General features: G+C 47.7%; 1 pseudogene; it reads right to left on the reverse strand.

Moving 5' to 3' along the window:
- Window positions 1–1854: 1854 nt before the first annotated feature.
- On the reverse strand, window positions 1855–17515 carry LOC140185176 (zinc-binding protein A33-like; annotated as a pseudogene).
- Between the last annotated feature and the right edge of the window lie 8290 nt (window positions 17516–25805).

Genomic DNA, 25805 nt, shown 5'->3' on the forward strand with positions numbered 1-25805 from the left:
TAATATAAAGCTGGACACTCAGTTTTTTTTTTCCCCAGTTAAATAAGGAGTGAAACGGAGACGAGAGTTGCCATTGGACGACTGGAAAATGATGCTGATGGGGGACAAAGAAATGGCAGATGAACTTAATGAATACTTTGCAACAATCTTCACTGTGGAAGACACAACAGGATTGAGTGACTTTGCTGTTACAAAGGAAAAAGTGCTGATCAAACTCAAAGGTCTTAAGGTGGATGAGTCATCTGGACCAGATGGACTACATCCCAGAGTCCTGAGGGATGTTGAAGAGATAATGGATGCATTGGTCACGATCTTTCAAGAATCACTTGATCCTGGCATGGTCCAGGAGGACTGGAAAATAGAAAATTGCACATTTCAGAAGGGAGAAAGGCAAAAGAAAGGAAATTATAGGCCAGTTAGCCGAACCGCAGTAGTTGGGATAGTATTGTAGTCTTTTTTTGAGGAGGAGTTTTCAAGGTATTTGGCGACTAATGATAAAATAAGTCAATGTCAGCATGATTTCTGTGAAAGAAAACCGGGCCTAACAAACCTTTAGAGGTCTTTGAGGAAGTGAAGAGGAGGGTGGACAAATGAGAGGCAGTGGATATCATTTACTTGGATTTTCAGAAGGCCTTTGATAAGGTACCACACACGAGGCTGCTGAACACTATAAAATCCTATGGCATTACAGGAAAGATACTGGCATGGACAGAGGAATGGCTGACAGGCAGGAGGCAGCCTGTTGGAATAAATAGGGCTTTTTCAGGTTGGCTGCCAGTGACTGGTGGTGTTCCTCAGGGGTCAGTGTTGGGACTGCTACATTGTTTGTCAGTGATTTCGATAATGTAATTGATGGCTTTGTGGCAAAGTTTGTGGATGATGCAAAGAAAGGTGCAGGGGTAGGTAGTGCTGAGGAAGCAATACGATTACAGCAGGACTTGGACAAATTGGAAGAAGTGTTAAAAACATGGCAGATTGAATACAGTGTTGGGAAATATATGATCATGCATTTTGATCCAAGGAATAATATTACTCAGTATTATTTTACTGGACAGAAAATTCACAGGTGCCCGGGGCTTAGGAGTGCTCCTGCAAGAGTCCCAGAAGGTTATTTCGCATTTTGAGTCTGTGGTAAAGAAGGGAAATGCAATGCTGGCTTTTCTCTGAAGGGGAATAGAATATTTAAGCAAGGAAATAATGCTGAGCCTTTATAAGACACAAGTTAGGCCGTACTTGGAGTTTAATCAACGTTTTGGGTCCCATATCTCAGAAAGGAAAGGGGAGTCTCATTGAATCATACAGAGTGTTGAACGGACTAGATAGAGTGGATGTGGAGAGGTTGTTTCATGTGGTGGGGATACCCAGACTAGAGGACACAGTCTCAACATTGAGGGGAGACCTTGTGAACAGAGGTCAGGAGGAATATTTTTAGCCAGAGAGTAGTGACCCTGTGGAATACTCTATCACAGACTGCGGTGGAGGCCAAGTCTGTGGGTATATTTAAGGAGAAGGTTGATCATTTCCTGACCGATCAGGCCATCAAAGGACATGGTGAGAAGGCAGGTGTATGGGGTTGAGTGGGATCCGGGATCAGCCATGATGGAATGGCGGAGCGGAGTCGATGGGCTGAACGGCCTAATTCTGCTCCTGTGTGTTATGGTCTTACCAAGTTTCACCCTGACCCCCCTCTCCCAGTCAGCACCGCCCCCACTTGTCCGATTTAACCTGTCTCAGTGCGGATGGACTTAAGGACCCGGGGGAGCTCAGGACCCGCCGCCCCGCGGCTGCTGCTGAATCCGTGGTGTTTCTGTTCCGTTGTCGGATGTGGTGAACGAGTTAAAATTAACGGATCGATAATTCTCATTTCGTGTTTATTTCACTCTCCGCACATTTATATTTACACCGACTTTACTCCTGACGCCGGTCCCGGGACCCGACCCGTTTACAGGCCCGGAGCGGAACCGGAGCAGATTCTCAGCCACCGGTTTCCATCCCAAGTCCGGAAGAAAGGATAAAGTTTCCCCGTGAATTTATTCCCAGTGAAGGTGTGGAGATGGGACTTGGTCTCCGCGTTGTAAAATGAAACTGTCCCGGACTGGTAACTGAGATAAACTCCCACCCTCCCGGGGATGGGACCGGCAGGGAGACGGGGCCCAGGGGAGATGAACACGTCACAATCCCGAAGTAACACGTCACAAACCCGTCCGATGACCCAGAATCCGGTCTCCGGACTCAGACCGACCCGTCCCTTCCTCTCCACAGACTCTGCGGCGACTCCCAGAAACCAGACCCGATTCCCCGTCACCTCCACCTCCCAGTAATGTCTCCCCGATGTGAATCCCTCCGATCCCAGCACACAAGCCCAGAATGTGAATCTCTTCACGGTGTCAGGGAGATTCCTCCGGGTCCCGGTCCATCTCACACTCTTACGATCCTCAGACACCTCGAGACACGGATGCGCCGTTTCCACATCCAGGGTGACAGAGACTGGGGGGAGAAGCAGAGAATTAGAGAGTCCCCGAGGATCGGGGGGAGACTCGGGCAGCGCGGCCCCGGGGATCGGAGGGAAACTCGGGCAGCGCGGCCCCGGAGATAGCGGGGAGACTCGGGCAGCGCAGCCACGAGATCGGGGGAAAGGCCGCTAGGGCTCAGGCGCGGTCGGGTGGCCGACACGAACCTTTCCCGTGGTTTGACCGAACGAAACCGGGTGGACAACTAATATCTCCCCAAGGGTTTTCCACTGGACGGAGAGCAGAGATTTCCAGATCAAACAGACACAAAATGCTGGAGGAACCGAGCGGGTCAGGCAGCGTGTGTGGAGAGAGATGGACAGTCTACGGTTCAGGTCGACATCTTCCCTCAAGAACAGAAATAAATAGACAGCAGAAACGATTGCGGGAAAGGGGTGGATTAAGATGGGAAAGGGGTGGGTGAATAGATTTAAACTGGAGGTCACGGAGGCCCATCGGCCCAACTCGTTTGTGCTGACCAACTTGCTCTAGTGAGCTAGTCCCATTTGCCCATTACTCCTTTCACCTTTTCTTATCCACGGCCCTGCCAAGATGTATTTTAAAACATTCTCCCTGTACCCATCTCTACAGTTGATCAAGACCCGGTGTAAACAGAGATAACCCTCTTCCCTGTCCACTGTACCATGAATTTTAGTGTCATTAACAAACCTACTAACTATGTCACCGACATTATCATCCAAATCGTTAATAGGAATGACAAACAACCCCGGCCCCAGCACTGACCTCTGCAGGTCACAGGCCTCATGTCCCCTCTGTTTAAGAGACACTTGGACAGACACTTCAATAGGCAAGGCACAGAAGGAGACTGACCTAATACTGGCCAATGGGATGAATGTAGATGGGTAAATAGGTCAGCACAGATGTGATGGGTCGAAGGGCACATTTCTATGCTGTACGGCGATGGCTCTGTGAACTGAATGGATAAGAACGCCCAAACCCCGCTCTCCTTACGGGTGCTGAGAATTCCAAACATACAGTGACCCCTGACCCTTGACTCCTCAGACAGGGGAAACATCCTCCCTGTATCCTTCCTGTTGACCCCAGAAGAATTTTTTGTTTCCCTGAGATCTCCTCTCATTCTTCTGAACAGGGAACAGAGAACATAGAACAGTACAGCACAGGAACAGGCACTTCATTCAATGTTAACATTCATTTGTGAGTGTGAAGTGTGGAGTGGGGGAGTGTGAAGGTTCGAGACAGTAAAGAAGGTGATAATGGGAACCAGCAGTGGAGAGATAAATGTCAGATTGAACCAGAACCAGATGGGGGAGGGTGGAAAGCCTGTCGGTGAACTGTGCGTGTAGACGTAACGAGAAGCTGGCGGGGACAAAGATGGAGATGAGGATCTCTTTGCCCCCTTTCCCACAACCCCATCGACCGCAGCCCCTCATTTGGACGGGGGAGAATTTGCAGGGACCCTTAAACAACACAGGTCCTGATGCAGGATTTCAGCCTGAACCATCAACAGTTCACTCTTTTCCATAGATGCTTCCTTGCCTGCTGAGTTCCTCCAACATTTTGTGTGTGTGGCTTCACCTTAAATATAGTCATTGAAATATATTCCCTGCGGCAGATTCACTATCCTGTGGATAAAGGAATTCCTCCTCATCTCTGTTCTAAATGGACACCCTCTAGTCGGAGGCTGTGCCTTGTGTTCTCGACCCAGCCACTATAGGAAACATCCTTCCGACATCCACTCTCTCCGGGTAGGTTTCAGTGAGATCAGGCCAAGACCCTTCATCAGGACCTGTGTTGCTTGGATTACCAGCATCTGCAGATTTTCTCATGTTTGATTTTTAAAGCAGAAGTTGATATGTAAACTTCTTGATTAGTCAGAGTGTCAAATGTTAATGGGGAGGAGGCGGGAGAGTAGAGTTGAGAGGGATAATAAATGAGCCATTCTTCTAAACTCCCATGAGTACAGGCCCAGAACCATCAAACACTCCTCATATGTTAACTCTTTTATTCCCAAAATCATTCTTGTGAACCTCCTGGACCCTTTCCAATGCCAACACATCTTTTCCGATATAAGGGACCCAAAACTGCTCACAATACTCCAAATGTGGTCTGACCAATGCCTTATAAAACCTCAGAATGACATCCTATTCGAATCCTCTCGAAATGAATGCTAACGTTGAGCTTGCTGAGCTTAACACTGACTCAAACTGCAATTAACCATCAGGGAATCCTACACAAGGACACCCAAGTCCCTTCTGCACCTCTGATTTTTGAATTTTCTCACTGTTTACAAAATCGTCTATGCCTTTATTCCGCCTGCCAAATTGCATGCACGACTTCCCTACTCGATAATCCATCTATCACATCTTTGTCCATTTTCGAATCTGTCTCTGTCCTTCCCCAGACTCTGAGCTTCTGCACCACTACCTTCCCCTTCACCTAACTTCATATCATCTGCAAACTTAAGGCAACAATTCTGTCATCCAAATCATTCTTTGTCTATCTCGGCTTTGTGTTCCTCGAAGAATTCCAGAAGATTTGTCGGGCAAGATTTCCCCTTCAGGGAAGGCACGCTGTCTTTGCCCTATTTTATCATGTGCCTCCATGTACCCAAAAGCAGTTCCATTAATACTGGACTCCCAGCATCTTTCAAAGCTCACCACATCCAGACTAACTCACCTGTAATTTTCTTTCCTCAGCTGCTCTCCCGTCATAAAGAGTGAAGTGACCTTTGCAATTTCCATTCGTCTTGAGTGTCCAATTATCTAGTGATTCCTGAAAGATCATTACTAATGCCCCCATATTCTCTTCAGCTAATTCTTTCTGAACACTGGGGTGTAGTCCATCTGGTCCAGGTACCTTCAGACCTTCAATCTTCCCACGCACTTTCTCCTCAGTAACATCAACAACACTCAATTCTGTCCCCAGACACTCTCACATTTCTGACATACAGCTGGTATCTTCCACAGTGAGGATTGGCACAAAATATTAAATAAATACTTCTACAATGTCTTTTGTCACATGTCTCCTCTCCAGTGTCACTTTCTTGGGGTCCAATATCCACTCCTGCCTCTCTTTCACTCTTTACAGTTTTGTGTCCTCTTGAGTATTGTAGGCAAGCTTTCCCTCATATCTCATTTTCTCTCCTTCGGGCTTTGTAATTGCCTTCTGTTGATTATCAAAATTTCCTCAATACTTCAACATCCTGCTGATTTTTGCTGTATTGTATGCCCTCTCTTTCACTTTTATGCTGTCTTTGACTTCCCTTGTTAAACAAGGTTGCCTCATTCTCCGTGGATAATACTCCTCCGTCTTTGGGATTTATCTATCCAAATTGCCCCCAGAAATTCCAGTCTTTGTTGTTCTGCAATCATCCCTGCTGGCGTCCCCTCCCAATCTACCTTGGTCAGCTCTTCCCTCATGCCTCTGTAACTAACTTTACTCCACTCTAATACCGATACATCTGACTTTATCTCCCTCTCAAACTCCAGGGTGAATTCTATCATTTTATGATCACTGCTTCCTAAAGATTCTTTTCCCTTAATCTCCCAAATCATATCTGGTTCACTATACAAATCCCACTCTAGAATTGCCTTTATTCCATTGGGCTCAACCACAAGCAGTTCTAAAAATCCATCTTGGGGACATTCTACAAATTCCCTCTCTTGGGATGCAGCACCAACATGATTTTCCCAATCTACCTCCTTGTTGAAATCCCCCATTCCGACTGTCACATTGCATTTTTTTTCCATTTCCTAGTGTAATTTGTATCCCATTTCGATCCTGGCTACTATTTAGAGGCCTGCATATAATTACCATCAGGGTCTTTTTACCGTTGCAGTTTCTTAACTCTACCCACAATGACTCAACATCTTCCAATCCTATGTCACCTCTCTCTAAGGATTTTATTTCATTTTTTACAACAGAGCCTCCCCAGCCCCGATGCCTACCTGCCTGTCCTTTGAATACAAGGTGTATCCTTGGATGTTGGGCTTCAACCAGCATCTCCTTTCAGCCACAACTCAGTGACGCCAACAACGTTATACCTGCCAATCTCTACCTGTGCTACAACATCATCTACCTTATTCCGTATACTGGAGCATTCAAATATAACACCTTCAGTCCTGTATTCATCAGCCTATTCGACACTGTCCACATGAACTTAAGCAAGATCTATGATATCAATGATAGACCACAGTTCGGGTATTGTCTGCATGTCCACTTCCTCGAATATAGTGAAACATAGAAACACAGAAATCATAGAACACAATACAGGCCCTTCGGCCCACAAAGCTGTGTTGAACATGTCCCTACCTTAGAACTACCTAGGCCTTACCCATGGCCCTCTATTTTTATAAGCTCCATGTAGCCATTCATGAGTCTCTTAAAAGACCCTGTCGTTTCCACCTGCAGCACCACCACCAGCAGCCCGTTCCGCGCACTCACCATTCTCTGCATAAAAAACATACCTCCGACATCTCTGTATCTCCTTCCAAGCACCTCCAAACTATGCCCTCTCATGCTAGCCATTTCAGCCCTGGGACAAAAGCCTCTGACTGTCCACACGATCAATGCCTCTCATTATCTTCTACACCTCTATCAGGTCACCTCTCATCCTCCGTCGTTCCAAGGAGAAAAGGCCGAGTTCACTCAACCTATTCTCATAAGGCATACCCCCCCCCAAAAAAAAACAGGCAACATCCTTGTAAATCTCCTCTGCACCCTTTCTATTGGTTTCCACATCCTTCCTGTAGTTGTAGTGAGGTGACCAGAATTGAGCACAGTACTCCAATTGGGCTGACCAGGGTCTTATATACGTGCAACATTACCTTTCGGCTCTTAAACTCAATCCCACAATTGATGAAGGCCAGTGCACCGTATGCCTTCTTAACCACAGAGTCAACCCGTGTAGGATGTCATTACACTGGACAGGAAGGTTCAGGAGGATGTTACCGGGACTGGGGGGCTTGGGTTAAAAGTAGAGAGTGTTTAAGCTTGGGCTATTTAGCTGTAGTGTAGGATGTTGAGGAATGACCCCTTATCGAGGTAAATACATTCACAACGGGCTGAGATAAAGTGAGCCTTTTTCTGAGAAATGGGAGTACAGAACCAGAGGGCTCAGATTGAAAGTGAGAGGGGAAGTTTTTATGAGGGATCTGTGGGGCAACATTCCCACAGAGAGGTGGGTGGGCAGATGGAATTTGCTGTCAGATGCTGTAGAAACAGGTAAAATTAAAATAGTTTAAGATGAACTTACACAGGTACAGAGATTGGAAGTGGTTAGAGGGATATGGGGAAACACACACAAGGGGGACATGCTCAAGAAGGCATCTTGGTCTTGCAGATGTATGAAGTGGTTCGTGGGTTCAAACCCTCCCAGATCATCCTCCTGAGGAATCTCACCCCGGAGTCTGTCTGTGAACTGTTGATGTGACGTCGCATCAGGGGGCAGCTCAGTGCACAGAACAGACTGGGTAAGGACGGCAGATTTCATTCCTAAGTCGGAACGTGGGCCTATTTCTTTGACCATGTGTCACACTCAGATATTATGTGTGTGTGTGTGTGTGTGTGTGTGTGTGTGTTTGTGGTAAATATCAGTGTGCTTGTGTGTACACACTCAAAGGAGAGTGTGCACATTGAAATATTTGTATGGCACAGCGTGTCATTACATGTCTGGTGTGTGCTGACAATGTGTGACATGTGTGAGTTGTTTAAATAAATAAATTACCGTGTCTGAAGAGAATAGTTTCTAGATTATTGAAGGAAATATCAACGTACATTGCTGCGTCTCTGACTGCAATCTGCCAATCCTTCCTGTGTATGCGTGTGTCGGGCTGTTTTGCCCGTCTGGTTATGCTGTGTGTGCTTCTCCTGAGATGAAATCCTGAATGATGTCAATGCTGGTTGCGTTGTCTGGGCTCATTCTCACAATGCTTCAATGTTGTGGTCTGATAACCATAAGCTCATAAGATATAGGAGCAGAATTTGGCCATTTGGCCCACTGTGACTGCTCCACCATTCAATCGTGGCTGATCTTTTTCTTCTCCTCCTCAGCCCCACTCCCCGGCCTTCTCGCCACAACCTCTGATACTGTGTGCAGTCTAGAACCTGTCAAGCTCCGCCTTAAATATGCCCAACGACCTGGCCTCCACGGCTGCCTGTGGTAACAAGTTCTGCAAATTCCCCACCCTCTGGCTGAAGAAATTTCTCTGCGTCTCTGTTTTTAAATAAGACACCCCTATATCTTGAGGCTGTGCCCTCTTGTCCCAGACTCTCCCACTATGGGAAACATCCTTCCCACATCTACTCTGTCTTGGCCTTTCAACATTTAAAGGGTTTCAGTGAGATCCCCCATCATCTTTCTAAATTCCAGTGAGTACAGGCACAGAGCTATCAAACGTTTCAAGTCTGATAACCCTTTCATTCCTGGAATCATCCTTGTGAACCTCCTCTGGACCCTCTACGATGCCAGCACATCCTTTCTCAGATGAGGAGCCCAAAACTGTTCACAATATTCAAGGTAATGCCTCACCAGTGCCTTATAAACCCTCAGCATCACATCCCTGCTCCTGTATGCTAAACTCCTTGAACTGAATGCTAACATTGCATTTACCTTCCTCACAACTGCCTCTACCTGCAAGTTAACCTTCAGGGTGCTCTGCAGAAACACTCCCACATCCATCTGCATCTCAGATTTTTGAATTGTCTCCCCATTTTAAATAATCTGCATATTGTGCATGACCATGAATTTCCCAGCATTGTGTATCATTTGCCACTTTCTTGCCCAGTCTCCTCATCCAAGTCCTTTGAAGCCTACCTGTTTCCTCAACACTACCGGCCCCTCCACCAATCTTATTATACGCCAACGTGTCCTATCTGGTCCAGTATCACCAAGTATTCCATAACCTCATACTTAACAATTGACACTAATGTCTTCCCACCCACAGAGGTGGGGCTAACTGGTCTATAACTTCATTTCTGCTGCCTTCCTCATGACTAAGAGTTGGGTGACATTTGTAATTTCCAGTCCTCTGACACCACACCAGAGTCCAATGATTTTTGAAAGATCATTTCAAATGCCTCCACAATGTCTACCGCTACCTCTTTCAGAACACTAGGGTGCAGTTCATCTCGTCTGAGTGACTTATGTCCTTTTGTGAGCACCTTCTCCCTTGTAACAGTAACTGCACTCACTTCTCTTCCCTCACACTCTTCAACACCTGACACAGTGCCAGTGTCTTCCACAGTGAAGACTGATGAAAATACTCATTTAGTTCATCTATCATCTCTTTGTCCCCTGTTATTATATATCCAGCCTCATTTTCTAGTGGTCCTATATCCACTCTCATCTCTATTTTATTTTTTCGCATACTTGAAAATCAATTTGATATTGTTTGTTTGTTTGACCTGCTGCGTTCGCCAGAAACTTTGATGTGTGTTGCTTAATATTGTTTGCTTACTTGTTTTATAAAGACAGGTGTGTAAAAAGGGCCTGAAGGATCATTGGAGACCCAAGTCACCCCAACAACAAACTGTACCAGTCGCTACCATACAGGAACTGGTACGGCAGCATAAAAGCCAGGACCAATAGGGTCCGGGGACAGCTTCTTCCACCAGGCCATCAGACTGATTAACTCGTGCTGAGACAACTGTATTTCTATGTTATATTGACTGGAATGTTATACATATTATTTATCATCAATTACTATAAACTGCACATTTAGACAGAAGATTTTTCCTGCTCGTTTATAGAAAGGATGTAAGTAATAAAGTCAATTCAATTCAATTCAATTCCATATTTCAATTTTCCCCTCCCATTCATTTTTTCAGTTCCTCTCAGTAGGTATTTAAAAGCCTCCCAATTCTCTGTCTTCCTATTAATTTTCACTTTGTTGTATGCCCACTCTTTGGCATTTACATTAACTTGTCTTCCCTTATCAGCCACAATTGTACTATTTTGCCATTTGAGCATTTATTTATTTTTGGAATATATCTATCCTTCACCTTCCTCATTTTCCCAGAATCTGACATCATTTCTGCTCTGCTGTCATCCCAGACAACATCTCCCTCCATTTTACTTTGGCCAACTCCTCTTTCAGACCACTGTAATTTCTTTTACTCCTCTGGAATACTACAACGTCAGACTTTACTTTTTTCCTTATCAAATATCAAGTTGAACTCAGTCATGTTGTGAGCATTGCCTCCTCAGGTTTTTTTCCAAAGATATCATCTCCAGTTCAATACATAACACCCAATCCAGTAGAGCTGTTCCCCGAGTTGGCTCAATGATAAACTGCACTAAAAAGTTATCACATGGCATTCAACAAATTCACTCTCTTGAGATCCATTATCAATCTAATTTTCCCAATTGACCTACTTGTTGAAATCTCCCATGACTATTGTAACATTGTCTGTTTCATTGGCCTTCTCTATTTCCAGTTGTAATCTGTGGTCCACATCCAGCTACTGTTGGGATCCTGTATGTGACTGCCATCAGTGTCATTTTTACTCTTGCAGTTCCTTCACTCAACCCACAAGGAATCAACATCTTCCAATCCTATGTTACATCTTTCTATTGATTTACCAGGCCACCCATATCACCCCCTCTGCCTACCTTCCTAACCATCTGATACAATGTGTAACCTTGGACATTCATCTCCCAACTACAACCATCCTTCAGTCATGATTCCCTGATGGCCACAGCATCATACCTGACAATCTGTAATCGAGCAACAAGATCATCCACCTTATTTCTCACACTCCATGCATTGAGATATGACGCTTTGGGTACTGTATTTCCTATCCTTTTTCATTCTGCATCCCTAATGAACCGATACTCACCCAGCTGGCTGCAGTTTTGTCCTCGTATCTGGCTGCCCCATCTGACAGTCTGACTGCACACTATCTTTGCATTTTTACCATCAATCCTACCCCTTCACTCGTTCCTAACCACCCCCCCCCCAACAAATTAGTTTAAACCCTCCCCAACAGCTCTATCAAACCTCCCTGTGAGAATATTGTTCTCCCTCGGGTCCAGGTGCAACCCATCCCTTTTGAGCAGGTCATTTCTCCACCAGAAAAGATCCCAATGATCCAAAAACCTGAAGCCCTGCCCCCTGCACCAGCTTCTCAGGCATGCTTTAATCTGCCAAATTATCCTGCTCCTACCCTCACCAGCACGTCGCACAGGCAGCAGTCCAGAAATTATAAACCTGAAGGTACTGCTTCTGAGCTTTCTACCAAGCTCTCCAAATTCTATTTTCAGGACCTCTTTGTTTTTACTTCCAATGTTATTTGTCCCAAAATATACCAACATATCCAGCTGTTTTCCCTCACTCTCTAAAATGCTGCAGACACGAACCGAGGCATCCCTGATTCTGGCACCTAGGAGGCAACATACCATTCGGGTGTCCCATTCACATCCACTGATTCTCCTGTCTGTTCCCGACTGAGTTCCCAATCACTACCGCTCCCCTCTTTTCCCTCGAACAACAGTGAGAGTTGCAGATCCAGAAGGGGGAAGACCTGCGTCAATCAGAGTCTGCACTCACAGCACACAAAGGACTTGTGCATTTTTCTGACAAGCCCGGTGACCACACTGATGCCCACTTTTATTCCCTACAATATCATCAAGTCAGTATTAATTTCTCAGCTCCTGTGGTAGGATGCAAACTCATGTCTTGGTGTGTAAGTGCAGTGGCCTGGGATCGGGACACAGTGGTTCATCTGCCAGTCCCGTGTATTGGTTGTATTGTGGCCCTGTGCTGGTGTGTTCAGGGGTCTGACATCTCCAGCTGACCATGTGACAGTGACGCCCCCCCCCCCCCCCAGTCGGTGGGGTTGATGTGGAATAGACTTCAGTTCCACTTCAACCCAATATTACAGCAATCTTTGCCTCAAAATTGAACTTAATTGTGATCTCACAAACAAGAAGAAATGAATCTTTGTAAGTTTTACCTCGATTAATGGCATCAAGTGTTTCTCTCAGCATTGTGTTCAGCAAATAGAGGTGATCAAATTTTTCCACCGGTAGGGCCTCATCTGTCACTGACAATTCTGGGACATCATCATTAATCCTGTAAATAGTAAACTGATGGTGATAAACTGCTATTCTAAACTATTTTACAAATCCATACAGGGTTTCAGTAAAGAGCATGTCTTACCTCCTGTTCTGACGAGCTTCCTCCTGAAAGAAATAAAACACAAATCTGAATAGACTGAGACTCTCGACATCCTGAATTTCATCCAAACCATTACAAGGCGTTGAAAATTCCCACTCCTGCAGTCACTCACACACACAGACAATACAGAACCAGGGGTTGAAAATTCCCACTCCTGCAGTCACTCACACACACAGACAATACAGAACCAGGGGTTGAAAATTCCCACTCCTGCAGTCACTCACTCACACAGACAATACAGAACCAGGGGTTGAAAATTCCCACTCCTGCAGTCACTCACACAGACAGACAATACAGAACCAGGGGTTGAAAATTCCCACTCCTGCAGTCACTCACACACACAGACAGTACAGAACCAGGGGTTGAAAATTCCCACTCCTGCAGTCACTCACACACACAGACAATACAGAACCAGGGGTTGAAAATTCCCACTCCTGCAGTCACTCACACACACAGACAATACAGAACCAGGGGTTGAAAATTCCCACTCCTGCAGTCACTCACACACACACACAGACAATACAGAACCAGGGGTTGAAAATTCCCACTCCTGCAGTCACTCACACACACAGACAATACAGAACCAGGGGTTGAAAATTCCCACTCCTGCAGTCACTCACACACACAGACAATACAGAACCAGGGGTTGAAAATTCCCACTCCTGCAGTCACTCACACACACAACAGGCAATACAGAACCAGGGGTTGAAAATTCCCACTCCTGCAGTCACTCACACACACAGACAATACAGAACCAGGGGTTGAAAATTCCCACTCCTGCAGTCACTCACACACACAGACAATACAGAACCAGGGGTTGAAAATTCCCACTCCTGCAGTCACTCACTCACACACACAGACAATGCAGAACCAGGGGTTGAAAATTCCCACTCCTGCAGTCACTCACACACACACAGACAATACAGAACCAGGGGTTGAAAATTCTCACTCCTGCATTCACTCACACACACACACACAATACAGAACCAGGGGTTGAAAATTCCCACTCCTGCAGTCACTCACACACACAGACAATACAGAACCAGGGGTTGAAAATTCCCACTCCTGCAGTCACTCACACACTCAGACAATACAGAACCAGGGGTTGAAAATTCCCACTCCTGCAGTCACTCACACACACAGACAGACAATACAGAACCAGGGGTTGAAAATTCCCACTCCTGCATTCACTCACACACACACACACAATACAGAACCAGGGGTTGAAAATTCCCACTCCTGCAGTCACTCACACACACAGACAATACAGAACCAGGGGTTGAAAATTCCCACTCCTGCAGTCACTCACACACTCAGACAATACAGAACCAGGGGTTGAAAATTCCCACTCCTGCAGTCACTCACACACACAGACAGACAATACAGAACCAGGGGTTGAAAATTCCCACTCCTGCAGTCACTCACTCACACACACAGACAATGCAGAACCAGGGGTTGAAAATTCCCACTCCTGCAGTCACTCACACACACACAGACAATACAGAACCAGGGGTTGAAAATTCCCACTCCTGCATTCACTCACACACACACACACAATACAGAACCAGGGGTTGAAAATTCCCACTCCTGCAGTCACTCACACACACAGACAATACAGAACCAGGGGTTGAAAATTCCCACTCCTGCAGTCACTCACACACTCAGACAATACAGAACCAGGGGTTGAAAATTCCCACTCCTGCAGTCACTCACACACACAGACAGACAATACAGAACCAGGGGTTGAAAATTCCCACTCCTGCAGTCACTCACACACACAGACAGTACAGAACCAGGGGTTGAAAATTCCCACTCCTGCAGTCACTCACACACACAGACAATACAGAACCAGGGGTTGAAAATTCCCACTCCTGCAGTCACTCACACACACAGACAATACAGAACCAGGGGTTGAAAATTCCCACTCCTGCAGTCACTCACACACACACACAGACAATACAGAACCAGGGGTTGAAAATTCCCACTCCTGCAGTCACTCACACACACAGACAATGCAGAACCAGGGGTTAAATTACAGGGTATTTCTCTGAAAGCTGGGCCATTACTGAGAGGATGAAACTTGCAAGGAAGACAGGACAGGTCATGCATTTTCATCTGGATGAAGCGTTAGAATGATGAGATGGGCGAACTCAAATCAGTGATGGATTTGATAATGAATCCGATAAGAAATTTAGTGAAGAGGATGTGGAACTCACTGGCACAGGAGTGGTTGAAGCGGAACAGCAGAGATTGAATGTCACGGGTAAACTAGAGAAACAGATGAGGGACCGTGGAGTTCAGAGCACTGTCGCCGGGTGTGGTGAGTAGGTGGGAGGAGGCTTGTGAAGCACGGAAATTGATAGCAGAATATGGTCCGAATGGCCTGTTAATGATGGAGAATGGGATACAGTCCCATGATAATCAAGGACACAATCAGCAGCTCTGCATTATAATCAGAGTAAATCATTTCAGAGAAGATTGGATTCCATCCTGGGATGTACAGAAGTTGTGGAAGTCCAGTTTTGAAACAATAGCAGCGCTGAATAGTTGTATCAATTGTCTGGTGAGACAGTTTACTGTCGTTTGTAAATGTTGTGTGTAGGAGCAACGCACCTGTTTTCTCTCTGCATTGTATTCTGAGTTACATGGTTATTATGGTAACTAGTCACGTGAGTGGGGTGTGGTAAAAGGAAAAAGAAAAGGTTTGGTATTCGGGCTTTGTTCTGGGCTGTTTTGAGCTGCGGACGGGCAGATGTCATACCATTTGTTGACCAATTCGTTGCAGTTTAATTTACTGTCAATAACGCTGAAGTTTCATCGCTTCAAGATTGTATGTTGCTATTGAAGGATCGAATACATATCTTCGACATTTTGGAACATGATTATTGGAGTGATCGGGAGGTGCAACATACAAGTGTAACAATCTGTGCGAGGTCGCCAGCAGCGGCAACTGATTTGTTAGAAATGGCCACTGTTTACTTCAAATATTCCACTGTTCATTTAGTGTCCTTTGACAGAAATAAATTGAAATATAATCCCTCACCTTGAGAAATATCACACTGTCTTTTTGATCCATCTGTTCCTTTATCTTTGAGATTTCCTCCTGAATAATCCTAATATTCTTTTGAATCTCTCGAAGATTTTTCTCCATTGGATTTAGAATCCTCGCCTCTTCCTCCCTGAGATCCCTGTGTAAGCTCTGCTCTTTCTCAGTGATAATCTGGCGCAGTTCAGCAAACTGGGATGTGACGTGGGACTGAAGGCTGTGTGACTGTTCCTGTCGAATGAAAGGTGAAGATTAATTTACTGTATTGCTGTGTTGTATTTCCTTATGACAGTAAGGTGACCATTCGGTCCATTGAAGACCATGCTAGTTCTGAGAGCATTCCCGTCAACCTCATTCCCTCGCGTTTTCCTGAAACCTATTCTCGCTCATTGACCCATTAACTCCCACCTGATTCGCATACACCCTCCCCCACCTTAACGGGGTTAATTGTAATTAACCATTTTTCCAGCATGTCCTTGGGATGTGTCTGAAACTGTCGCGGTCACAGGGAGAACATGCAAACTCCACACAGACAGCACCAGGGGCCAGGATCGAACCCAGGTCACTGGAGCTGCGATACTCTGCTAATCTGCATTAAAGGGAGCAAAACTATACAGTAATATCAGAAATTCCGCTCATGAAGCCTCACCCGAACTCCGGAAATCTTCTCTTTCTGTTGCTGCTCCTTTTCCTGGAAGTCTGATTTCATTTTTGTGAGAGAGTTAAAGGAAGATTTCAACTGAACCTGGAAGTCAGAGAGCGAAGGGAAAAGTAAAAAAAAAAGGATCAAAAGAAACAGGTGATCAAACCCGATTATCGCACAAAATGCTGGAGGAACTCAGTGAGTCAGGCAGCATCTATGCAGCGGAAATAAACAGTCGACATTTCGGGATGAGACCCTTCATTAAGACTGGGAAGGAATGGGGCAGAAGCCAGAATAAAAAGGTTGGGGATGAGAACCAGCTGACAGGTGATGGGTGAGACAACGTGAGGGGTGACGTGGGGGAGGGTGATGAAGTGAGAAGCTGAGAGGGAACATGTGGAGGAGGTAAAGAGCTGAAGAAGAAGGAATCTAATACTAGAGGACAATCGAACATAGAAGAAACGGGAGGAACTGGGGCTGTTTGGAGCCTGAATAGTGACGAGGGAGGAGGTGTTGGAGTCAGATGTAGCACTTGTCCCGCTTTCAGGAGTCAATGCCAGGAGGTAGATCAGCGGGTAGGAGCGAGTGGATAAGGTGGTTACGTAGAGAGCGGAGAGCTGTGGGAATGGGTGGGGTGAGCTGTGGGAGTGAAAGATATGCGTGTGCTATGTAGGATAGGACAAGGGAGGATGGGGTGAATATAAAATTCGGGTTAGTTTTACCTTGTAGATTTTAACAGCTTCTTTAATCGGCAGGAAGCGGTGCTCTCTGTGTTTCTGCGCAACTGCACAGATCAGACAGATCAGTGTCTTGTCCGTTTCACAAAACAGCTTCAGTTCTTCCTCATGTTCCTCGCAGTGAAGTTTACTTTCCTTCCCTTTCGGATTCAGGTTTAGATTTCGAATTTTTTCAGTCAGATTTGCTAAGGCCCGACTGACCCTGAGGGTGCGGTCAGCAGACACCTCTCTACATTCCGGGCAGGAGTTTATCTCCTCCCTTTCCCAACACCGTGTGATACAAGAGCGACAGAAGTTGTGTCCACACTCCAGTGACACCGGATCAGTGAAGAAATCCAGGCAGACGGGGCAAATTACCTCCTCGGTTAAACTCTCGGCCCGTCCTTCCGAAGCCATCTTAATTCCCAGCACTTCCTGGTTCAGAATGCTTTCACTTTCGGGGAGCTGCTGATCCCCTGCAGTACTGCGATTGTCCACTACGCGCGCTGCAGACTCGGGGAATGAACATCATGTCGCTGACAGTGTCAGTGGGCAAGAATCGTGGTGATTTCCACACCTGTGTGGATCGGAAACACGTTAAGCAGGTCGGAAGTAAAACAAAAAACAAAAAAAAAAACAAACTCGGCCGTGGACTACCCAAGCCCGGCTGCAAAAGGAGGAGGGTTGGTTTTGGGGCGAGCAACCGCATCCTGTAAAATCCCAGAGCGACAGAAACGTCAAGTGAATCTCCAAAGGCCTCAACCCTGCGATTGGAAGTCCTTTCCCCCGGAAGTACCTTGCAGAAAAAAAGCACAGGACTGGACATTCCACGTTATTTTGTCTTGTGAAGTCCTGAAGAAAATTCCCATTTTCAGTCAGATTTGCTAACGCCCGACTGACCCTGAGGGTGCGGTCAGCAAACACCTCTCTACATTCCATTTACCCATTTTTGTCCCGACTCCAATGGAAGGCAAGTTTCCACAACTCTGAACAGAGCCCAGAAGTTGATCGAAATAAACGTTATTCACCATAAAATATACACAAGGATAAACTGTGCAATCCCTTTACCCGAAGATCAGTGAGCCTTCTGTCACACAGCTGCTGTGACACAGGCCCTTGCATCTTTCTCCACACATCTTCACCAGCCCACAGTCCGCAAAGAGGTGAGTGACCGTCTCGTCTCCACTGCAGTAATCTCGGGGCAGCGCGCTGTGGGAGCGATCTCCGGGCATGCAGCAAGGATCAAACTGGGAGGGCCCATCTCACCGCCATCTAGGTAAGATTTGGCACGATGATCAAAGAAGTTTATCGCCCTCCTGATGAGCCTACACAAGGTATTGGATTCGGCCCGGTACATCACGGTAAATCCCTCCCAGCCATTGAGCACATCTACATGAAACGCTGTCGGAGTAGAGCAGCATCCATCATCAGAGATGCTCACCGCCCAGGCCAGGCTCTTTTCTCGCTGCTGAAATCAGGTGGAAGGTACAAGAGCCTCAGGACTCGCACCACCAGGTTTAGGATCAGTTCCTACCCCTCAAGCATCAGGGTCTTGAACAACACTCACTTGCCGTTCATTCAGATGCTCCCGCAACCAATCATCGCACTGGGCTTGGATCAAAATTAGTGACATTAGAGGTGGTTTGTCTGAGACAGATCGCATTGGGCCTGTCTCAGAATTAGAGGGATAAGAGACAGATACAGTCTCACAGGATATCGACAGGGTGGTGACAGGACTGATGTTTCATACCGCTGGGGTGTGGAACCAGGGGTCACAGACTCAAAATCCGAGCTCACCTCAGCAGGACTGAGATGGGGAGACATTTCCCCATCCAGAGTGCAGTGAATCTTTGGAATTTTCTCCACAAGGTTTCTAAATTGATCAGCCATATCTGAGCGCTCAGCGGTGATGGGAACGTTGAACGAAAGTGGCGCTGAGATCAAAGGTCAGGCATGTTTCTGGCGAAAGGCAGAACAGTCGCAAAGGGCCGAATCGCCACGCATGCTTCTATTTCTTATTTTCTAAAACACGAGTTTATTTTTGAGCCTTTCTCTCCCTTGGCCTTCAGCCTGTCGGATTGCACATGGGAGCGGTGAGAGCTCCAGAGATCCATCAGCAGCCGCTGCGGTTATTTCATGTCTCGTTATCTATTGCTATTGATTTATATTTGCATTTGCACAGTTTGTTGTCTTCTGCACTCTGGTTGATCTTTCACTGATCCTGTTATAGTTACTATTGTATAGATCCTCTGAGTATGTCCGCAGGAAGTGAATCTCGGGGTTATATGTGGTGATTTATATGTACTCTGATAATAAAATTTACTTTTAACTTTTAGCTTCGGGGAACTTCCATTGATTCTGAGAACAAACTGTGACTGACAGCTCCAGCTCACCGCAGCAGCCCGCCCTCAGACACACTCACAGCCAATCAGCGAGTCCCGCTGGGAGAATGTTGCTCCCATTGGCTAAAGGGTGTCAGTGGGCGGGACGGTGTGCGCTCGGAGCGGACTGGGGAGAGGCCGGAGATTGGGAGCTGCACTTTGGGTAAAGGCTGAAACACCGGCCGGGCCTTGAACCCTTCCGATGGCAGAGGTGAAGAGACTGGCGGGGATTCAGTGAGATGCTTCAGCCACACAGAGGGTGCCCGGCCGTTCCCGCCGTGGATCGGGGCCGGTTGTCCGGAGCTGCCTCCCAGACCTGACCCCTGCTGCTGGGAGACGGGAGCTGCCCCGCAGCGGCTGCCGATGGATCTCCGGTGCTCTCAGCGCTCCGCTGTGCAATCCGACTGGCTGAAGGCCAAAGGACAACGGTAAAGTCGGACTTCAGAAAATAAGAAACAGGAGCAGGCTATTCGGCCCCTTGTGCCTGTTCTGCCTTTCACTCAGAACATGCCTGACCTTCGACCTCAGCGCCACTTTCCGGCAACGTTCCCAGCATCGCAGGGCCCCTAAATTTGCTCTTTGATTTTCGAAACCTTGTGGAGCAAATTCCAAAGATTCGCTGCACTCTGGGTGAGGAAATTTCTCCTCATCTCAGTCCTGCTGAGATGACCTCAGATTTTGTGACCCCTGGTTCCTCAGCCCAGCCAGAGGAAACATCATTCCTGCCTCTACCCGATCAATAACCTGTGAGACTCTGTCTGTCTCAGTCAGACCACCTTTTATTTCTCTAATTTTGAGACAGGCCCAGTCAGTGTAATCTCTCTGAGGATGCTACCTCAGCCCCCAAATCAATCTGGGAAACCTTCTCTTCATTCCCTTCATCCCACAGGCTGACTCTGGGAGAGAGACCAGACCTGTGCACAGTGTTCCATGCACGCTCTCGCCAGGACCCCATATACCTTCAGAGGAGATCTTTATTCTGTTTGAGATCTCTAATATCAATCTCAAACAGTGAACAGATCCAACACACCCTCAGACATGAATTTAAAGGGCAGGTGTTGCAACAGTTTGAGCTTCATACCGGGGGCCACGGAGCAAGCAGGGAGTCACAAAGGGAGGAATGTGGGAGTGTTGTGTGTCTGAGCCCAGCTGTGTGTGTTTGTGTATCAGAATCAGGTTTAATATCACTGGCATATGTGGTGAAATTTGTTGTTTTGTGACAGCAGTACATTGCAATATCTAGTGATAAAAACTACAAATTACAATCAGTATGTATAAAATTAAATTTGAAGAGCACTGCAAAAAGCGAGGGAAAATACTGAGGAAGTGTTCTGGAGTTCATTGTCCATTCAGAAATCTGATGGCAGAGGGGAAGATGCTGTTCCTGAACCGGTGAGTGTGTCTTCGGGGCCCTGTACATCCTCCTTGATGGTAGCAATGAGAAGACGGCCTGTCCTAGGTTATGGGGTCCTTAATGATGGTTACTACCTTTTTGTGGCATCATCTTTTGAATGTGTCCTGGATGCTGTGGAGTCCAGTGTCCATGAAGGAGCTGGCTGAGTTTACAACTTTCTGCAGCATTTTCCGATCCTGTGCAGTGGCCTCTCCACACCAGTCAGTGATGCAACCAGTTAGAATGCTCTCCACAGTACATCTGTAGACATTTGCAAGTGTCTTTAGTGACAGACCGATTCCCCTCAATCTCCGAATGAAATATAGGCGATGTTGTGCCTTCATTGTAACTGCATCAATATGTTGGGCCCAGAATAGTTCCTCAGAGATGTTGACAGTCAGGAAATGGAAACTGCTCACCCTTTTCACTTCTGATCCCACAATGAGGACTGGTGTGTGTTCCCTCGACTTCCCCTTCCTGAATCCACAATCAATTCCTTTGTCTTAATGATGTTGAGAGCAAGGTTGTTACTGTGACACCACTCAACTTGCTGATCGATCTCACTCCTGTCCTCCTCCTCGTCACCATCTGTAATTCCACCAACAATAGTTGTGTCATCGGCAAGTTTATAGATGAGCCTGGCCACACAGACGTGGTGTAGAGAGAGTAGAGCAGTGGGCTGAGCACGCATCGTTGAGGTGTGTCAGTGTTGATTGTCAGCAAGGAGGAGATGTTATTTCTGACCCACACAGACTGTGGTCTCCTGGTGAGGATCCAGTGGCAGAAGGAGGTACAGAGGCCCAGGGTTTGGAGCTTGTTGATTACAATTGAGGGTCTGATTGTGTTGAACGCTGAGCTGCAATGAGCACCCTGACTGTGAATTGCTTTTATCCTGCTGATCCTGATGGGACAGCCAGTGAGATTACATCTGTTGTTGAAAAATTGTGGCGATTGGCAAATTGCAGTGGGTCCATGAACAGGCAGGAGATGATTCCAGCCGTGACCAACCCCTCAAAACACTTCATCACAGTAATGAGCGTCACTGGGCGATAGTCGTTGAGGCAGGTCACCCTGGTCTTTTTGGCACTGGTATGATCGTCCCCGTTCTGAAATGTGTGTGTGTGTGTATGTGTGTGTGTGTGTGTGTGTGTGTGTGTGTGTGTGTATGTGCGTGCGCGTGCTCTCTTGAGCAGAGAAAAAAGAGTATTCGAGGCTTTCCAGTTCAATTCAGGAATGTTTCCAGTAACTGGGGTGCCTCGAACGAGGGGTCACAGTGTTGGGCCGACCACTCAGATCAGAACAAAATAATTTACCCAGCAGAGTGAGCTCACAACCCGCTCTTGTGTTTGAGAGAGATATTTACAAATTAAATGCACAATTATAAATGTGTAAAGTAAATTTATTATCAAAGTACACGCATGTCAACGTGTAATCCTGAGATTTGATTATTTTGTTAATTCAGTAAATTCAAGAACGATGATAAGATAAATGAAAGATCGCACCCAACAGGACAAACAAAACAACTATGTGCAAAAGACAACAAAATTCTAATGCAAAAGAAGAAAAAACTAAGAAATAAATATCAAGAACATGAGATGAAGTTTTGTTGATGGTGTCCATTGCGTGTGGGAACAGTTCAGTGATGGGGCAAGTTAATCTGAGTAAAATTATCCCCTCTTGTTGAGGACCCTGTTGGTTGAGGAGTAATAACTGTTCCTGAACCTGGTGTTGAGGCTCCTGAGGCTCAGGCAGCTTCTTCCTGATGGCAGCATTGAGAAGAGATCATGGCCCGGGTGGTGGGGGTCCTTGATGATGGATGCTGCTTTCCTGCCACAGCACTCCATCGAGATGTGCTCAGTTGTGAGGAGAGTTTTACCCGTGAAGTACCGGCCATATCCACTATTTCTAGCAGGAGTTTCCTGTCAAGGGCTTTGCTGTTTCCATACCAGGCCATGATGCAACCACTGAACATGCTCCCCACCGCATATCTGTCGAAGTTTGTTAAGGTCTGATATGTCATTCTGAATCCATGAAAGCTTCTAAGCAAGGAGAGACAGTTCCTGTTTTCTTGTAATTGCACTTACATCCCGGGCCCTGGACAGATCCTCTGAAATGATAACATTGGGGAATTTAAATTTGCTGATCATCTTCAAATTTGAGCCCTGATGAGGATTGCCTCTTGAACCACCAGATTCCTCCTCCAAAGTCAACAATCAGCTCATTGTTCTTGCTACCAGTGAATGAGAGGTTCCTTTCAGACCATAAGACCGTAAGATATAGGATCAAAATTAGGCCATTTGGCCCATCGACCATGCTGCACTATTTTATTCTGGTTGATCCATTTTTCCGTAGCCACATTTTCCTGCTATCTCCTGGTATCCCTTCATGCCCGGACCAATCAGGAATCTATCAACCACTCCCTTGACATGAGGAAAACAGCATTCATCATCAAATCAGGGTGAGGTAAGTCTCCTCACAATCTGTATCTATCCATTTCTCTCCCTCCCTCCTTCCCCACTCTCTTGCTTCGAAATCTCGCTTTCCCTCCCTCCAATTCTCTCTCTCCTCTGCCCTCTCTCCCCTCTCTATCCCTCTCTCGTCGCTCCCATTACTTCCCTTACTCTCCCCTCATTTTCCCCTCATTCTGCCCTCATTCTCCCCTCTCTCCCATTGGTCTCCTCTCCTCTCATTTTGTCTCTCTCACTCTGCTCCCCTCTTATACACACTCACTCCCTCTCACCCCCTCTCCCCTTCACCTTCCACTCACTCCCTACTCTCACTCTCTCCCTCTCGCTTCCTCTCTCTCCACCCTCCCCACCCTCTTCTCCCTCTCGCCACTCTTCCACTCTCCTCACCCTCAACCCCCTTTATGCTCGCACCTCTCACCCCCCTCCCCTTTCGCCGTTGCATCCTCCCCCCTTCTTTCAACTCCCTCCTCCTGTCCTCTCTCTCCTCTCTCCACTCTCTCCATCCCCTCTCCCTCCCCTCCATCCTATCAGTGCGCTCTACCCACCTCTCCCTGTCTCTCACCCTCTCCCACTCTGCCCTCTCATTCCTCCCTTTATCCCCTCTTTCCCCACGCTCTCCCCACTCTCGCCCCAGCACACTCCCCTCTCTCCTCTCTCCCCAGTCCCTACCCCTCTCTCACCACTCTCCCTCACCACTACCCCCTCACTGTCAACCCACTCCACTCTCCCTCCCCCGCTCCTTCTTTCCCTCTCCCATTACCACCCCTCTCCAACTCCCAACCCTCTCTTCCTCCTCCCCGAACCTCCCACCCCTCTCTCTACTCCCACTGTCTCTCCTCGCCCTCTTTTCTCCCTCTCTCTACTCCATATCTCTTTCCTCCCCCTCCTTCTCCTTCCCCTCTCTCAATTCCCACCTCTCAATTCCCCACTCTGTCACCATTGCTCCTCACCTGTCTCCTCTGTCCCCTCTCGCCTTTCCTCTCTCCTCTCTGATCTGTCTCCATCCGGTGTCTCCCTCCTCTCCGTCCTCCCCCTCTCCCCACTTTTCCTTTGCTCCCCCTACCCTCTGCCCCTCCCCTATCCCCGCCTCTCCTCCCTCTCCACCGCTCTACCCCTCTCCATCTCTACTCCTCTACACCTTTCCCCTCTCTCTCCCACTCCACTCTCCCTCTCTCCCCTGCTCTCTCTCTCCCTCTGCCCATACTCTCTATAACCCTCTCTTCATCCCCCTCTCTCCTCCCCTCTCTCTTCCCCTCTATCTCCTCCCCCTTCCCCTCTCTCTCTCCCCCTCTCTCCTCCCCCCTCTCCTCCCCCTCTCCCCTTCTCTACTCCCCTTCTCTCCTCCCCCCTCTCCTGCCCCTCTCTCTCCTCCCCCTCTCTCTCCCCTTCTCTACTCCCCTTCTCTCCTCCCCCTCTCCTCCCCCCTCTCTCCTCTCCCTCTCTCCTCCCCCCCTCTCCTCCCCTCTCCCCTCTCCCTCTTTCCTCCTCCGCTCTCTCCTCCACACTCTCTCCTTCCCCTCTCTCCTCATCCTCTCTCCTCCCCCTCTCCTTCCTCCCCCATTTCCTCCCCTTCTCTTCCCCCCTCTCTCCTCCTCCCTCTCCTCCCCATCGCTCTCCACCTACCCCCGCTCTCCACCCCTCTCTCCTCCCTCTCTCTCCTCCCCCTTTCTCCTCTCCCTCTCTCTCCCTCTCTCTCCTCCACCCTCTCTCCTCCCCCTCTCTCCTCACCCTCTCTCTCCTCCGCTCCCTCTCCTCCCCTCCCTCTCCTCCTCCCCTCCCTGTCTCCTCCCTCCTCTCTTCCTGCGCTCTCTCCCTTCCGTCTGTCCCTCTCCTCTCCCCTCACTCCCTCCCTTCTCCCATTCTTCCCCCCTCCCCTCGCTCCATCCCTTCTACCATTCTCCCTCTCCCCTCCTCCCTATTTCCCTCCCCCTCTCTCCCCACCTAGTTCTCCCCTTCTCTCTTTCTCTCACCACCCCCCCCCCTCTCCTCTTTCCCTGTCTTCCCTCTCTCCCCACTCTCATTTCGCTCTGGTGGCCCCCTGGGATGTTTCACTCCTGCAAAAATTGAGAAACTTCCTGAGCCAACCCGGCCCCTCCCTGCCCAGTAGTAGAGGGCCCCTATAGTTTCAATGGTGTCCCTGCAGCCTGGAATGTACCGGTCGGCACATTCCTATACGACAGGGGTTCCCAACATTTTTTATGCTATAGACCTATACCATTGGCGGTGGCCCGCAGGCTGGGAGCCCCTGCTCTCCGGCCAAATCGATGTGATGTCAGACCAACACGTTTTGGCCGCCTTCCACCGAGTTGATGATCTTCCAGCAGCAGTTGATGTCACACAGGTTCTGTGGCACAGGCCCTTTCATTTTTCTCCACATATCCTCGCCAGCCCACAGTTCTCAAACAGGTGAGTGACCGTTTCCTCTCCACTGCAGTAATCTCGGGGCAGCGCGCTGTGGGAGTGATCTCCGGGCATGCAGCAAGGATCA

Source organism: Mobula birostris, chromosome 20 (genome assembly GCF_030028105.1).
Source record: "Mobula birostris isolate sMobBir1 chromosome 20, sMobBir1.hap1, whole genome shotgun sequence".
In the NCBI taxonomy this organism is placed as follows: Eukaryota; Metazoa; Chordata; class Chondrichthyes; order Myliobatiformes; family Myliobatidae; genus Mobula; species Mobula birostris.